Source organism: Nothoprocta perdicaria, unplaced genomic scaffold (assembly GCF_003342845.1).
Source record: "Nothoprocta perdicaria isolate Ctin4 unplaced genomic scaffold, notPer1 scaffold_91, whole genome shotgun sequence".
NCBI lineage: Eukaryota > Metazoa > Chordata > Aves > Tinamiformes > Tinamidae > Nothoprocta > Nothoprocta perdicaria.
In genome coordinates this window covers 879,163-896,163 of record NW_020456210.1, presented here as the reverse complement: position 1 = coordinate 896,163, position 17,001 = coordinate 879,163, and the positions used below count along the sequence as shown (strand labels likewise).

Here is a 17,001-nt window from a genome sequence, read left to right as displayed (position 1 = left end):
AGCAGGCACAGGAGGGCAGCAGGCGCAGGGCTGCAGCGCGGCCACTGCAGCCCCTCTGCCCGCACCCCCTTCCCCAGCTCCAAGGTTTTGCACCTCCTCACCTCCCTCACACCCTGACAACCCGACTGGAGCCCCTCTTATTGCTAGTGACAAGGTGCCGAGAACTAAACACCTAAATAATAAGAATAAAAATAAATCTGCCCAACAGCATTTGCTCAGGTGCATCCTCAAGCACCACTCTTGGACCTAGCAGCAACGTAAGGGTGTTCGATGCAGAATTGCACCTCCAAGTTAGTGGCCTGACAAGACATGAAGCTTTGAGATCACGCCAGGCTTCGGTGGAAGAGGAGATTCTCCCCGTCACAGCAATGGGATTCACACATGGAGGTAGCAGGAGGAACCTGCCACCATCTGCAGCACTGGAACAGCATTTCTTCTCTCCTTAAGAAATATCGTTATTACCACYACACTGTAATGACAGGATATAAAGATATGAGATATGGCTATGGATAAGCAGTGACGCCAATCATGCCAAAGAAGCACAAAACAAAATACAGAAGGTTTTAACATTTTTTGAGAAGCTATAGCTATCTTTAGAAGTTACTGCTATTTTTTTTTTTCAGGGAAGCGTGATTTTGATCATGTTCCTTTACATATCTGGTTCAGCTCTGGGGAACAGGCCCTTTGTGAGAGCTGTAGCTGGCACCTCAGCAGATAATTAAGTCTGTGTCGGTGGCTCTGTTTTTAGCAAAGGTGCCACTTCTTCAGTGACGCACGTGATGCAGAGCAACTTTATTTCAGTGCCAGCTGAAGAGGATGATGTAGCAGTTAAAGAATCAACTCTGAAAGGCATCCATCTCCCTCGGTGCACAGCTAATACCGATGGGGCTGCAACAAATATTTAAACACAGAAATAACCATTTAACCTAATATTTCTTTCTCTTCTTTGAGCAGCATATATGAGTGGTACCACGTTGTTCGGTCTTCATTTCAGGACTGACTGACCACAGGCCTTGGCCAAAGTCTCAGCCTCTACAGCCAGTTTGGGGATCCAGCACAAGCAGAAGGTCTTGTAGCACCATCCAGTGAATCAGGCCCACAAAACTGAGCAAAAGCTCTTTGCCTTCAGTCTTTAAACAACTGAAAATCAGCTCTACACAAGATGTTTATATTTAACTGGTTAGGATAAACAGCTGTTTTGGTACAGCTAAAGTGAGAATTTGGTGTCCTCATTACTACTATTTCTCCCCCTTATCATCTTGTCACTTTATGAAAGAAATAGGAATAGAAATACAACATAGGAARTAGGAACAGAAATAGGAATAGAAACAGAATAGGAATAGAAATAGGAAACAGGACCATATTTCTGTGACTCGGTACGTGGCTCTTTAATGCCCAGCAAGTCATTAAGGACACTCGCCTACAAACATGTCAGCCAGCTAAAAGGCATCACTGCTCTTAAGAAAAGTGCAGCAAGGAACTGCAGGCTCCAGCAGAGGACAAAATGGAGCCAARCCGGAGGAAAGGGACTGACACCTCAGTGGATCCTTAGCAGAAAYGGTTTAGAGACGTAGATGGGCCTATCACCCAGCACACACACCCCTACCTCAGGATAAAGAGCAGAGCTTCTAGAAAGAGGGATGACTCTTTTTAACTACTGATCAGGCTAAGCTGCTAATTTGCCACTGGCAAGACTTGCTGTCTACCTCTCCAAGGACTTGCAGACATCTAAGCAAGTAATTGTAGAAATTCGCTGTATTCAGCTCTGTATATCGTAAAGAGTCTTCAGTCAGTGGGAAATTTCCATGTGTGTGTAACTACAGGACTTGCAGACGAACCCCCACAGCTTCAAGTTGGTGAAAAGGCAGGAGCTTCCAGGCTTGGACCCCAAAATGTCACCATCACCATGAACCCAGCTTGATGCATACAGAGGTCCACAAGCTCTCACCTACAGTTGCTGGCAAGACAGACGGTGTTCARCGAGACTGGATTTTGAATTAAAGAGTTTCAGCTACTGCAGATATTTAGTAATTACCAAACTGAGGGTGMCMGAGCCCTGGCACAGGCTGCCCAGGGAGGCTGTGGAGTYTCCTTCTCTGGAGATCTTCCCAACCCGCCTGGATGCCGCYCTGTGCCCCGTGCTCTGGGTGTCCCTGCTGGAGCAGGGGGTTGGACTGGGTGATCTCTAGAGGTCCCTTCCAACCTCAACCATTCTGTAATTTTGTGATTCTGAGACTTTGCTTCTTTTCCGTGACATTCATTTATCCCTCCCACACAACACAGCCACTTTCTAACAAAACTCTTCCTCTCCACTGAGCGTCTGTTTGCAGCCTGGTCACCTGCTAAATGTGCCTCTTCAAGGCGGCCTCAGTGCACTTCATGAGAAATACYACATTTCAAGAATAACCTGCTCAATCAGTATCAGTCCTATGCTGAGCAGTCCTACAACCAGTGCCAGCTCTTGGCCAGATTTTGACATGGAGAAACTYGCTCCATTTATCTTCAATCTCCCTACTCCTCAGCCCATTTCTGTTTTGTCTGCATTGTGAAAGCCATGCAGCTGGAAGGGATCTGCAGAAGGACCATCCTGGAGAAGGAGAAGGACGAGGAAGATGGTGTGATGGAAGGAACTGCAGCAGAATTGGCTCTTGCTGTCAAAAGAAAGGACACTTCTCTATTACACATCTCTGTGACACCGAAAAACAAATGTGATTTTGGACTGACAGAGCACCAAGCTGGGCTCTGCTGCCARCCAACCAGGGTTCTCTTTACTGGACAAGGAACTGTTCCAGGGACAAGAAAAATAGCAAGTTTTGTTATTGTGTCTGTGCTTAGGGGTTCAWCTTATGTACATGTAAGAAGCTGGGCTCGCAAACACCTGTGCAGTRTGTTGACACGCACCTTGGTATTTGATGCTTTTCTTTGCACTGGTTATTACTTGTACGGCTGTGGTAGGTAAAGGTTACAAGAGACGTCAGGAACTTGCTGCGTCCTGTAGYAGATCCCAAAGACAAACGAGCAAGAGCCAATCCTTGCGCACAAAAGCCACAGAGCAACCAGAACCCACTCACTTGTCAGGACGGAACACAGAGCATGTTTAGTGTTAGGGAATCACATTTTAAATTATTCTTCTGAAGGAGCATACAGCAGAACCCAGAAACAAATCCAGATACGAAGAACCAGATGCTTTCTCTTCCTCTGAGCTGCCCAGACCCTGCCTACTTATTCCCCCCTTAAAGTGCACTTACTGCCTTGCTGGGTTTTAAACAGCATCTTCTCCTCAAGGAAGTGCTCAAACTGCRAGCCCACTTGTTCTCAGAGAAATTAAGGCAAACTACACAGGATCTGGGGAATACTCTCACTAGAGAGAACTTTACAGCAGTAGGGCTTTGTTTTTAGCTAAAATATCTGAGAATATTGCCTCTGTGTTGGCTATACTGGTGGAGAACTTACCTAGGAAATGTAATTTAAAACAGGACTGCTTAGTGTAGTGTATGTCTTTCAACAGGAAACCAATCCACAAGACTATTACTCCTGTGGTGAAGAGCTCACAGCTGTAGAGACRCTGCATGATCCTTCAGCTTATCATAACCGAGATGTGGCCAAGAGAAGACTACAGACCTGAGATTATTTATTGTGAGCTTTAACCTTGCTCTCTCTCCCTTCCTTCCTCCTCAACATACTATCCACTTCTGCCTCCATTTCTACACGTGTGCCCAGCAGGTCAGCATGAGGGAACGTGGCAAGGCCGAGAGAAGGGAGCTCCGCGCGCAGGCCCAGCCCTCCCCGAGCCCAGCATCGCTGAGCCCAGGCGCGTGCCGGCACCCTCCTTTGGGGAGCGACAGGCCCAGGGTGCCCAGGAAGGGCACCCGCAAGCTGCACCTTATGCAGAGCTACCCCCCTTTGGGAAATCCCTGCCAGCTGAGATGCGCTCTGCGGAGTCTGCCTAACCTTTCCAACAACGGAGCAGTAACTGGTCCACGGGGCTGGGTAGAAAAGGGGGCCTGTCCCATTCCAGTCCTGCCACTGGGAAACGGCTCCTCTCAGCTCAAGACGAGAGAACTGAGGGAACTTCTGCGAAGCAGAAACCAACTCTCGCTCTTTAAGCATCGTGTGCCACAAATCGTCAAAAGCAGTTCAGGCATCTCAGGGAAAATTAATCTACCTTCACATTATGAAATAGAGGTGCTTTTGGAAACCTTTACTCTAACTAAAAGTTCTGTGGCTGCCCTGAGAGCCCAGAACAGAGACATAACTCCAAACAGCCATGTGGAAACGGAAAGAGTTTCAATTTGATCTCATTTGATCCCAGGAGTAAGTCGATTCCTCCTCACCCCGCTGGTGGAGGACTCGCTCAGCCAAATTAGCCTGAGCATCTATTAAAACTGTTGCCCATGAACCCTATGTTATACAGGGACTGCATACACAGGGACAATAAACTTTAGACTTTATGCTACCATTTACTGCAGCAGTGGTTAAGAACTGGAGCAACAGTCACAGCAGTACTGAGATGCCCAGTAAAAACATACAGAGCACATTTTAAGTAAACTGAAATGAATTGGAGTCTCAGATAATAAAAGCCTCTTCTTGTGAAATTCTGTGAGATAAATTTTGATTTTCCATAGARATAATATTATTTTAGTAATGAGCATATTAGGAAGAAAAATTCTTATATATAAAAATATAAATTTATATATAWAAAAATATAAAATAAAATATAAAAAAAATCAAAAACCCCATATTGCTAAAAAACATGAGTATAAAAATTAAGAAACAATCCCTTATCTCGCTAAATAATGGAAAGTAAAGGCATGTCTTAGCCAGCTATTCACATCCCAGTATGCTGCTTAAACACCACGTGGTCATTAAAAAAATACAAATCATTAGGCTTATAGAAAAACTATTGCAACATATGAAAAAAAGAATACTGAGAGCTACTCCTTCAGCAAGTATGATTTGTGGTTATGTTCAAGACAATATTTGCAGAAGGATGGAGGTCACTACAGTGTATTTCAGTCCCCCGCTCTTAGAGCTCTTATTAGATTTTGATTATTTGCTTAGTAGCTGGAAGGAAATTGAATTTCCCAGGGTGGTTTGCTAGCTGACCGGTCTGCACTGCTGTTTGAGAAACAGCAAGGAAAACCAGAGCGCCTGCAAGGTGAGTTTTATCCACGGGCAGAACCTTTTCCAACRATCATCGATTAAAAAGTAATTGCCAAAGTCAGAGAAACGATGACAAACCACAGAACACCTTCGCCTTGCTGCTCCTCACTATAATGGACCACGCTTACACATTAAAGTTTTAAAATATTTTTTATTACTGCCTTTGCAGTGATCCTAAAGACATCGGTCAAAGCCCAGGATCGGCTTTGGAAAGCCCAGGCTTTCCAAAGACCTGCTGCAAAACCTCTTGCTGCCCCTGCTCACACGTAGCCCAGGCCCTTTTCCAGCACACACGTTCCCAGGACACAGAGCATCCAGGAGCTTAACTCCGAGGAGTTCTTAGGGGAATGGAGGGCAAACTGTTGGAGACTCTCTGCCAAACACAGCAGTTGGGGAGGCAAGGGGCGTTCCCTGAAGCCTGCACCATTAAACATCAATTTTAATGGGTACAAGAGCACTTAAGTGGGAATTTTGGTGATGGTGAAGACAAAAACTATCCCAGTGGATAATTACTTTTCTTCCAAGGTCCTAAATGGCCCAAWAACTATTGCAGCCAGCACTATTAGGCCAGGTGAAAAAAAGTAACAGTAATATATTGAAAAAAAACCCATAAAACTGTTAGGTATCTATGATGTCTAATGCAACCTTAGGACCAAACAGAGCAGTTCATGCTCTGTATTCTGGCAATATGTGTTGTACACAYGGCAGGCAAAACACCACAGGGATCGGTACCAGGTTGTTGTGACTTTAGGAAGGTAATTACAGCTGTAAGGAGCTAAGTCCATAAACTGCTTCACTGCTGGCAAAATCTCTAATTTTTACTAAGACAGAGATAAATAACAGGCTTACGTCACTCTTTTGTTTTAGTTTCTTCATTTAAAAGCCATGTAGTTTGTTGGGCGGTTTCAATGAAGACCCATTAACCCTTTTGCAGGTTCGGAGTGGTTAAAAAGCTGTTAATTCACTTCACACAAAAAAATGTATATTGGTGTTGAAATATAATCCATAGGAGTATTAACAAAGGAAGCAGTGCTAAGGTAGACAAGTAGAAAACAATATATTTTTGTTTATCTAATTGTACAACAGTCTAGTCTCAGTCTACTTCCACATATAAAAGGATGTCACAGAAAGACTAAACGATGGTAACATCATCTTGTTACAGCCAGAGCTCACACATCCATCCCGGGAGCTTAATTCACACACACCACCCCTTACATCTCGACTGCTCAATATCTGCCACGGATGCCACGGGTTTTCACTACCTGCAGGAATGACAGCAGGATCTGTCATTGATTCAGAAGTGCCTAAAGGGTTTATGAAATGTGGAGACTGGAAATACTTCTCAGGAGCCTTCCTCGCACACCTCCTTTCGTGCACAGCCGCCTTCCTATCAGATTCCCATTTAGGAGGAGCACCCCAGCTGCAGGCACGGGGCAGACCTCACCAGGCCACAGCAGGGTCATAAGCTCCATTTCACACGAATCCTGAACCAACATGGACAGCAGCATCACAGCTCATTTAACCCAAATAACGCAGAGAACAACACAACTAAAGCAACCGAGCTCTACTGCTGATCTGGTGTCCACTTCAACGGCTTCGAGCGAACAGAGGAAATATTGCCGACTGACTAGGTTATTTCTGAGGCTGCAGCTAGCTTAAGATGACGTGTAAATAAAGACCAGGTTACTTTACTTTCTTACTGTCAGCAGGCAACAGAATCTTCCCTTCATGCCACTAGAAGCCTCCTAAATTTGAGCTGATCAAAAATCATATTCTGAAATTACTGCAAGTACTAGAGAAATGATAGCTCACTGAGTTGAGGATCACTTTCCTCAGGTGAATTTGTGTATAAGCATCCCTAGATAACTAATAATAAAAAAGAAAAAAGGCAATAATCTGCCATCACTTTAAATCACATTTCTGTGCTCAGCAAGTATTTTACATAACAAGCACTACAGCCAGTGCATCAACTTCTCATGGAACAGCTGTTGTTCAAAGCATAATTCTGTGGACTCAAAATTCTAAATGCATCAAGAAAATAATCCGGGAAGTCAGTTCTGTAACAGCACTAATAATCTGGTTACACTGAAGATCATGGAAAAGAGGGTAAACAGKCAGCAGCCAAGTCTTATTCATATCTAAAATATACACAGTGCCAGATACAGCCCCAACAACCATTATACTGTTGCCACAGCTGGCAAAGACTGCTTACAACAACCTACACCAGATGACGTAGGACAGGAATYAGGTAGCGCTTCTGCAATCTATACATTCATATACTGAAAAAAGAATGCATTTTCTAACATTAACTAGTCCTAGCTTCAGCAGCAAGATTATTGCTTGCAGAAGGATCTTACTGAATTCAGTGTTCAGGTCCATAGCAGCAATCACAGAATGATTAATGTAGAAGGGACCTCTGGAAAGCATCCAGCCCAACACCCTGCTCAGGCAGGGTGCCCTACGGCACACTGGCCAGGCGGCTTCCGAGATCTCCAGGGAGGGAGCCCCACAGCCTGCTGGACACCCTGCTCCAGGCTCTGCCACCGTCGCAGGCAAGCGGCTTTTCCTCACGGTCCGGCAGAACTTCCTGGGCTTCAGTCTGTGGCTGCTGCCTCTTGTTCCACCACGGAAAAGGGCCTGGCCCCAGCCCCTTGGCACTCTCCCTTAAGGTTAGGGCYGCTCAGTCCTTCTCTTCCYGGACAGGCCCAGCTCTCTCACCCTCTCCTCACAGGGCAGATGTTGCAGTCCCCTCATCATCTCTGTAGCTCTACAGTAGCTCCATGTCGCTCTTGTACTAGGGAGTCCAGAATGAAATACTTGTTTAAGAAAAGCTTCTTTTCTATCACAGAACTACTTTGAGTGGGAAAACTGAAGACTTTATCTAAGCCACAGGTGACGCTTCCAGCACCTTAGGCGGTGAAGGGGGAATTCACCTTGGGGGATTTCATCATAACCCCCTGAAGGGGCAAAAGGAAAACCTGTAGCTTAAGAATGACTTTGACTCCGCAACCGCCTAGACCAGCCAAGCAGTCCCTAGTGCAGAGCAGCCAGGGAGTGACTTGCACAGGCGGCTGCCTCTGTATTCCCAGGAAGATCACTGGAAAAGTTAGCAGGAAACATCTTAATGGAAAGGGCTCTCATAAAACACCAGCTTCTAAAGAGCACGGCGCCCACTGCAGAAGATAAGTTTTGAGAAATATGTTTTCATAAAAGCTAAAAACATATTCAATTTTCACTCTTTTCAGGATAAGATTTTAACTTCATATTTCAAAACAGCTCATTTTTTAACATGAAAAGGGGTTAGAAGTGTCAAAAAGGAACAAAATAGTCTAGCTCAAGATGTAAATTTTCAAAATTTTGGTTCATGAGCAATGGATTTTTGTGAGTGCATGTTTTACTTTACCTTGGAAACGAAAGATTGTTGCTGTTGTACTCTTAAAGCAACATTTCCCTCAGGGTGAGGACTGTGGGTTTCATATTGCCTTAAGCACTAGTTTTTGACACCTTTTGCATTGAATTCTCTGCAAGTGCACAGACCACAAAAGCTTTTTAAATAGACACTGTCAAATCAGACAGCAAATCTGACCCCTCATGTTTTTTCAGGAAAAAATACCCACATCCTTTACTTTCAAGCACAACAAAGAAYTTTTACCTCACCTTGGGAATCAAGAAACTGCTATTAGACTCCAAGAGACCTCTGAAGGATTCCAAGATTGTCATGGTTCAGTCTCACAATTTGCTCAATTTGTAATGAAAATGACCACAGTTTGCCAAATTTAAGTTTATATCACKGCTTGGTTTCTACAGTGGAGAATACCAGCAAGAGTAGACGACCCTTTTAACTAGCCAGCCGAGGCCTTCAGCACAGCGTTCACTCTTTCCTTGTGGGTGACCTCCATAGCCGCATGAAACCCTCGCTGAAGAGCAAAACTTGCTGTCCTCGCGAGGCATCAGCGCCTTGTTGCTCTGCGTTCCCCTCTTTGGCACTGTGCTTGACAACCCTCACGCTTCTCTCCCCTCTCTCCACACTCACTAACCCAAATCCAGAACACCTGACCCAATTGCATCAGCAAAGACGAGACCTAGCACACACCTCCTTATTGCTGGTGCACCGAGATGAGCGACGCTGGTCGCAGGCCTCCTCCTCCAGACGAGGGCTAAAGGGATATGCAAGCAACCCTTCCCRATTCCATGCAATGGGACACGCTTCCAGAGCTGCTGGAATCTTGGCCGGCCGAAGCTCAATGAAATATAATCATATAGCATTTAATTGTGTAAGAGTACATACACAGGTGTAGCTGCCTCTTTCTAAAGGTTCTCTGAYGGTATTTTAAAGCACCACACAGTTTATTACCAGTGCTGGCTAACACTGAGCTAGTCGATTAAAGAGCTACCTTTACGTAGAGCCATTCCTTCCCCGTGCACAGCCTAAACCCAGGGGCTGTAACGTCACCGTTCGATGCAGAGGGAGCGCAGCCCGCTGCCCACGCGGCTCACGGCCCGGAGCACGGCCACGTCCAAGCCCAGGCTTCGGGCCTCACTCCATCTCTGCTAAACACGGGTCAGGTGCTCCCCATTTCCCAGCTGCCCCGTTATGCCGCTCCATGCAAACCGGCACAAGCACGGAGCGGATCACAACCCCCTTGGATAGGGGTGCTCTGGCCACCTCCACAGCTTGATTCTCTGGCACCACGGAGAGCCTTCACTGTGCCGYGTAGCTACAGCTTGCTGACACCAGCACGCAGCAGAACCCAACGGCAAGAGGCCTTTGAGCTACGTCCTCCCAGCTGCAAGGAGGCAACTGGCCCTAAGGAAAACTGCCCTGGCGGAGGAGAAGAGCCCGCTTTGGGCCTCGCTGCCTTTGCTAACAGCTCGCCAAGAGACAACAGATGATGATCACATTTCCAAGCTCGTGATTCGATTTCTTCCCATTTCCCCTTCGCCATAGAGAGGCGTGCAAGAACAAAATACTAAGAACCATTAATTAAAAAATAAATAACACCAATGACAAGCATTTATTTTGACATTCATTTCAAAAAGCTACAGTATCTATTTAAATTACAAAATTCTTACCACCCATGAAGGGTAAAGACCTGGCACACAAATTAGTACATAGAGAGAATCACATATGTGAAGCACACATCCCCCTGACTCGTTTGAGCACGGCTCATAAGAAATCAGCCTCCGTAAGAAGCAAAGCACCTATTTTCCCTGCACCAGGAGGAACATATTTTTGATAGATCAATTAAACAGCTTGTGCTATAGAAAGGCATTGAAGCAGATCAATCCGGCTTCAAATATCAATGCTACTGAGTGCAACTTAAAACGTATTACTACAACTCTAACATCTGGAAAATGAGCCACATTTTTCCAAATGAATGATCCGTTTCACTTCCACATGGAAAACTAGAGAAGAGCTGAAGATGAACACCACAAGTGCACAACGGTTCCTCTTTTAACCACACGCACAACAATGAGAAATGCACAGACCCTAGTGTGTTTTGTATTCTTAATACAGAAGCTCCTTTAATACATAAATCAGACTTCCGAGTAATGAACATTAAAACAAGTTTAAAATGTAGCTGCTAATTTATCACATGAAGAGTCAGGTAGCTTTTTTTATTCTTGTTTTCTTTTTTAATAAGAATTGAAAAAAAAATAAACCACACTGTAGGAGAGAGGTTCTGTGGTAAGACATGTGCATACGTCTGCAASAGAAACTGGGATGTGAGAGGAAATAATGTGCATAACTTCACACAGATGCATTACTAGGCATGTACACAAGTGTCTGCCCCTGGGTAAGACACACATCTGAATCACAACCACAGTCAACTCAATAGCTGTAGGACATCTTAAAAGTTGGATTATGGACACTGCTGCATTAAAGCTGTTTTGTAAAGCTGCACACAGCCTTTCACTGCAATATTTACAGCTTCCTATATATTTAAGAAACTTATATCCTATGAGCTAAAATGGAGTCTCATTCTCTGGAGTCTTCTTCTAGAAATCTTCCCAACCCGCCTGGATGTCGCCCYGTGCCCCGTGCTCTGGGTGTCCCTGCTGGAGCAGGGGGTTGGACTRGATGATCTCTAGAGGTCCCTTCCAACCTCAGCCATCCAACCTTCTGTGATTCTGTGGAAGTTCGCATGAGTGTCTGCCAAGGCCCTGTAACTACCGAGGGAGCCAGAGGGAACGAGAAAGCTGGCGAGCAGCTAACCAGCGCATGCAGCCTACGAGACCTGGAAAAGGGAACAAGGGAAAACATAAGACCAAGCACGATGTGCTCAGGCTCCACGCGCACCAATGCAGCACCAGGCGCAGCAACGCGGTGCCCCTGCTGCCTTTCTGCCCAGGGACRCAGAAAGATGAGACATGCGAGGGACGCGCTCAGTGCTCACCAGCCACAGGGACAAGTGCTGGACTGTCCACAGCTAGACACCAACTTACCCAGCCCCGCAGGCAGGAGCTTCTGAATAAGCCACCGCCTCCACAGTCAGGGGCAGTTACTGATCTTAAGCACAAACAGGCCACTCGTCAGCCTTTGTTCACCTGATCCATACATGGAGCCAAACACTTTGYGTGAATATTTATTTACCAGTTTATACATGACTTTTAATCATTTCATCTAGCTATTGTCTAATCACATTCGTAAAGCACTTTAATTTCATATTAAAGGAAGGATATGAAAGCCAGCAACCTCTGAAAGCTGGGGAGACAACCTCAAACTCCRCAGGAAAGAGAATATTCTGTCTCCCTCTGCTGGCTCTGCACTAAGTCAGGCAAGGAAGGAAAAAAAGAGGAAAAAAGCACACRCACAAACAGAAAAATGTTTATTGTCACAAGAAATTAATTTCTGTGCTAAAATATGTTTTTTTCATTAAAAATACGAGAGACTATTACTGAATGTTCTTGATATAATTTCAACCTATTTTATAATGGCCCAGATTTAAGTATTTCTGCTCGCCACAGGCTGACTGAGCCATAACTGTGTTGTTGAATGATTTACCTATAGATAATACACTTTTAATGAAAAGGACATGGGAGCAAATTTGCAATTCAAAGAAATTCTGGTTCACAATTTCATTACTCAAACTTAGTAATACAAGCAAGCTGTCCCTATACAAAAACAGGGCAAAAAGAATGARATGATTGCTGCATATTATTTGGACAATAGTGGCTAAAGCAATGGACAAAATCATTTTTGATACATACACCTTTGCTTATTTTCTACTGAATCCTGTGTGTGATACCAGCATAATCAATGTTAAGCTCTCTGCTTGCTAGGATGGATTTGAAATAGTTTCAAATGCTTGAAATAGTGCTCCAAGAAAACTAAATTCTTGCTCTCCCAAATAAATCAAAATTACAAGAGAAAGATGCATGTRCCTTGAACCTACATCTGGCACCAGGCCATTAGTGTGGTTTCTCTCCTCCTGATTTACTTCACACAAGTTTAAAACATGTAGTATAATAAGCACTTTTTTACATGAAGCTGGTCAGTCATTTACCTTTGAAATCCAAGCGCGTGCACTGCACTGCTCTTAGATACTCATGTATCTAGCAGAGGAATTGATCCAGCATCCAACAGAGCAGCAGCCACTCACCCTTCTGATCAAAACGGACATCCCTCTGCAGCGAGTTTTATTTTGCCCGGTGGTTGGCTTGCAAGCAATTGTAATGTCAGCTATTGGTGACAGGGACTGGCGACGCCAGGAAGAAGCCGGCAGGTGCTGACAGAGCCCAGCACCAGCTCACAGCCACCGGCTCTCTTCTCCTCCCCAGCTACCCTGCCTGTTCAGCAGCTGGAGCCCTGCAGGCGCCACGCTGTGTCCTGGGCCAGGTCTCCTCCGCAGGCTGAGCGGAGACCAAGGGCCAGCAGAGCTGGAAAGCTGGAGGGCCCCCGGGCAGCTTTCCGTGGGGTCTGCGGGGCTTTCGCAGGCAGCGAAGCTCAGTTACGCRTCAGTTATGTTTTAAAGTGAATTTCTTAATGTTCCATCACATTAACTGTTAGAGGGTTTTTGTTTGTTTGTAGTTTTAAGTGGAGACAACGGATGTTTCTACTGTCAGCACGATAGTTCTGATGAGATTTTAGGGCTTCGCTACATATTTGGCAGCTGCATTTCTTAAGGCAGAAGTCACCTTTTCCTAGCCATTCACTTCTGCCTCTCCTACCACTTTCTGCATTCTGCACAGAACTGAATCAGGAAACCTCTCCGAACAGAGAGAAGAAAAGAAAATAGAAAAAAAATATATTTTTCTTGTAATTGAACAACCTCTGCAGTTTGGCTCCCTTAGGAGTATATAATATAATAATATTTTTTTGTATGCATATTTAACCAAAACAAATTCAATATACAAACCTACACAAAAGCTTCAGAAAGCCTACACACATATGCATGGATATTAAGCAATAAACTGTATTACATTAAAATTCCCCCTGCCATCTCAGTTATTACTAGCATTTATAACATAATGCTTCTTTTCATTCTCCTAAGTATAAAACAAAGTATCTGATATCTGCAAAATCACAACTCGTTCATATTTAGGATGAAACGCCACATCCCTTGCCACCAAAATGTATGTTACCTTACAAAGGTGGTCAGCATGTTCAGACTTCAGAATTTACAGCCAAATCATCTAAACACTTGAGCAGACTCAAAATTCAAGTAGTGTCATTTAAAATGATACTACAGGGTATGCTTAAGAGGTCACAGCACCAAGAAGCCAATTATCAAGCTGATGTTTAGTAGGAAAAAGAGAGAAACATTTAGTAGTAAGTAACTTAAAAACGTTAAACGTTAAGTAACGTTAAGTATGTCAGACAAAAACGTTCATGCTCAGTTTTAAGTGGAATGAAAAAGTACTTGTAAATACTTGACAATTCAGCTTCACTGTAACAGACAAACCCTTAACTAAACTACATTAGCATATGCCACTACAGTAAGGGTTTTGTGAGTTTTTTTCTTTTTTTTTTTTAATAAAATTTTTACATGCACCTCAAAGCTACTACAGGCATTTTTGTGACGAGGCCATGCTTTATTTACTGTACCTGAACATTTCTGTACCTGTCACGCTGCATGTTAATGAAAAAAAAATAAGACAGGGAATGTTAGATTATTTTCATATATCCTTTCTAAAGGCATTTTTTTTTTTTTACAAATTCTTACAAACAACACGACATTCAGTTTCTCTGTAACAAAACTAACAAAAGCACTACAGTGTATCTTTAGATGACAACACTGCCAAGTTAAATGAAAAGGTCTCCCTGTGTTTGAATGAAAGACTAGACAGTTGAACAGCAACATTTCTCTTCTTTCCCACGTGTTCCTTTTGAAATCCCCCCACCAAAACCACTGTCTGAGGAAATGGGGCTTGTGTCAGCACCCTGCCTCACCTCGAGTCAACTCAGCAGAAAGGAGTTCGGGACTGTCAGTAATGCTCAGGAAAGACAACTCTATACACTGTCTATAGAACTTCCACTTAGAAGAATTTCCACTTCTGCCACCTTCCTTAATGTCAGACAAAAGTTAAACACAATATGCAAACCAATAAATAAATAAATTCAAGAATGCCTGTGTATAAAGGTGAAAAGGTTGGCAGCCTATCTGCAGTAAGAGTGGCTCACCAACACACATCACACCAACACAATCAGCACATGTAGTTAGCTCAAACTGCACTTCATCCWCTCCCAGGCACATACCACAGACATCCCGGAAAGCCAGCCACAGGCAAACAGTAGCATAATCTGACCTCTTGGCTTTAAAAATAATTTAGAGATCACRTATAATCAAATGTGACAGCTTAACTGAAATACAGCCCACATTAATGAAATAAACTACTTACACTAATGCACATGTACTGAGAAGGGCACTTACGTCGTTTCTGGGAAACWGCCTGCAAACAGGCAGTGACAATGTCACAGTTCTTCTGGACTTTCTGCACAAGTCTGTCTTTCTGCTTCAGGAGGCGAAGCAGCTTTGCTGACTGAACGGAAATTCTGTAATTCAGTTCTTGTTTGATAGTTTTCAGTTCATCCACACCTGCCAATAAGCACAGAAAGTTACTTCAGTCCAGGCCAAAACGTAAGTAAACAGCTCATTGCAACTGATGCAGAATGGGACTTGCCCCGCAGACGTTTATGTAAACTTTCCACAAATCTGTAGTTCTTGTAGTCCAAGAGTTTCCAGGTAAAACTATTTTCAGGATTTTAGCCAAAGCCTTCTAATTTTGTTTTAAACTTGACTTATAGCACAGTGTCTTAATATTAAGAATTACGTTGCTATAAATTGGAAACATTACGGCAGATAAAGGCATCATGTATCCAGTACCTGTGCTACTATAGATATAACTTACAGTCAGTGCTGTCTGGAAGCAGCCTGGTGAAAACCTGCGTGAGGAGCAAGCAAGTGCTAGGGACRCAGGAAACATTTAAGCTGTTTGGTAGATTAGAAACACAATTCCAGGATGAGCTCTAAGTGGGAAACCCTTTCCAAGAAGTGGGCAACGAAGTTTATCATTTACAGGATGGTGGAGAAACAGCAACGACCGCARGGAGAGCAGCCACTGTGTGCACAGTCCTGCATTTTGCACCTGACATCAGTTTCTGCACCACCTCTCGCTCCGTGCCCACCAATAATGGGTATCTAGCAAGGGGATTTCAGAACCACATCCATTGATTTTAAGAGCAGAAGGAACAGACTGCACTCCCATTGACTTGTATACTCATCACAAAAGGAGCAAGATGGGTTTTATTCATTTCAATCCATTCCAGTTAGTTGCTCCTGTAACAGCAACTGATTATCCTTGCAGCAAAACACCTTTGTTTTGAATCTACAAGAACAAAGTAGTCCAGAACAAGCACRTCTCTTGTCAAGCCGCAGGTTCCCACTGGACACAAAGAACATGGGCTACATCTTGTCACATCATTTCCTTCAGAGGCCAAACACGGAAGCAGAAAGCTATTTGTATAGGTCAGAAATAAAAACAGGCAAGTTTATTCATTTCCTGCTTTTTCCCCCCTCATTAACAGCAAGAATGAGTTAACACCAGGAGACAAAGGCTTTTGCACTATCCTCTTCATCAGGCCAGGCTGGGGTTATAAGTCATACTCTTTTATGAACATTCACTGCTGCATCTCCTTGCTATCCATTAAAATTATTTAATAGCTTCATTTTGTTTAGCCAATATTTGCCTTTTTTTTTTCCTCCCCTATTACAAACTTTTTTTCCCCTTTCCTGGCACACTTGGGTTAATGAGCAGATGAACTAAACCCACCATTTGCAAAGCTGAGATCTGGCGGAAATAAGAGGACCTGAACACTACCTACCTCTTAATGACCTGCTAGGTGCCGCATCCCTTCTAGCTCAGCGAAAGGGGATTTGGAACATCACGAACACCTACACGCGTGCCCGGCTGCCCCCCGCGCCGCCCCAGGCGCGCTGCGAGCGCTACCTTTGAGCCGCAGGTACTGGAGGTGACTCGGCCGCTGCTGGACGCGGCCGCGGGCGCTGCCCGGCGCGGCGGCGGCCGCCTCGGCGCTGTCGGCGCGGTACAGCTCGGTGAGCAGCCCGCTCACGAGCGACGAGGTGCGGCTGGCGCGGCGGCGGCGGCCACTGCTGCCGCCTTCCTCGTCCTCCTCCTCTTCCTCCTCCTCATCGTCCTCCTCCTCGGCCAGGCTGTCGGCGCTGCCCGGAGCGGCCTCCATCTTCCCGCCCGCCGCCGGGGTTCCGGCTCCGGCCCGTTCCACGGCGAGGGGAGGGGGCAGCGCCCGGCCCCCCCCGCGCGTCTCCGCGTGGTAGAGGCCGCGCGGCGGCGGGGCAGGGCGCGGCCGCCGCACCT

At 44.9% G+C, this 17,001-nt stretch overlaps 1 protein-coding gene across 1 annotated transcript in view; it reads right to left on the bottom strand.

Annotated features, from left to right (window-relative positions):
- Positions 1-16,677, bottom strand: part of TBC1D30 (TBC1 domain family member 30) — a 43,913-nt gene extending 27,236 nt beyond the window's left edge. Inside the window, exons 1-2 of the mRNA XM_026052760.1 lie at positions 16,615-16,677; positions 15,039-15,203 (exon numbers count right to left, since the gene is read on the bottom strand). The gene's annotated coding sequence lies outside the window, so the exon portion shown is untranslated. The remainder of the gene's footprint in view (positions 1-15,038; positions 15,204-16,614) is intronic.
- Between the last annotated feature and the right edge of the window lie 324 nt (positions 16,678-17,001).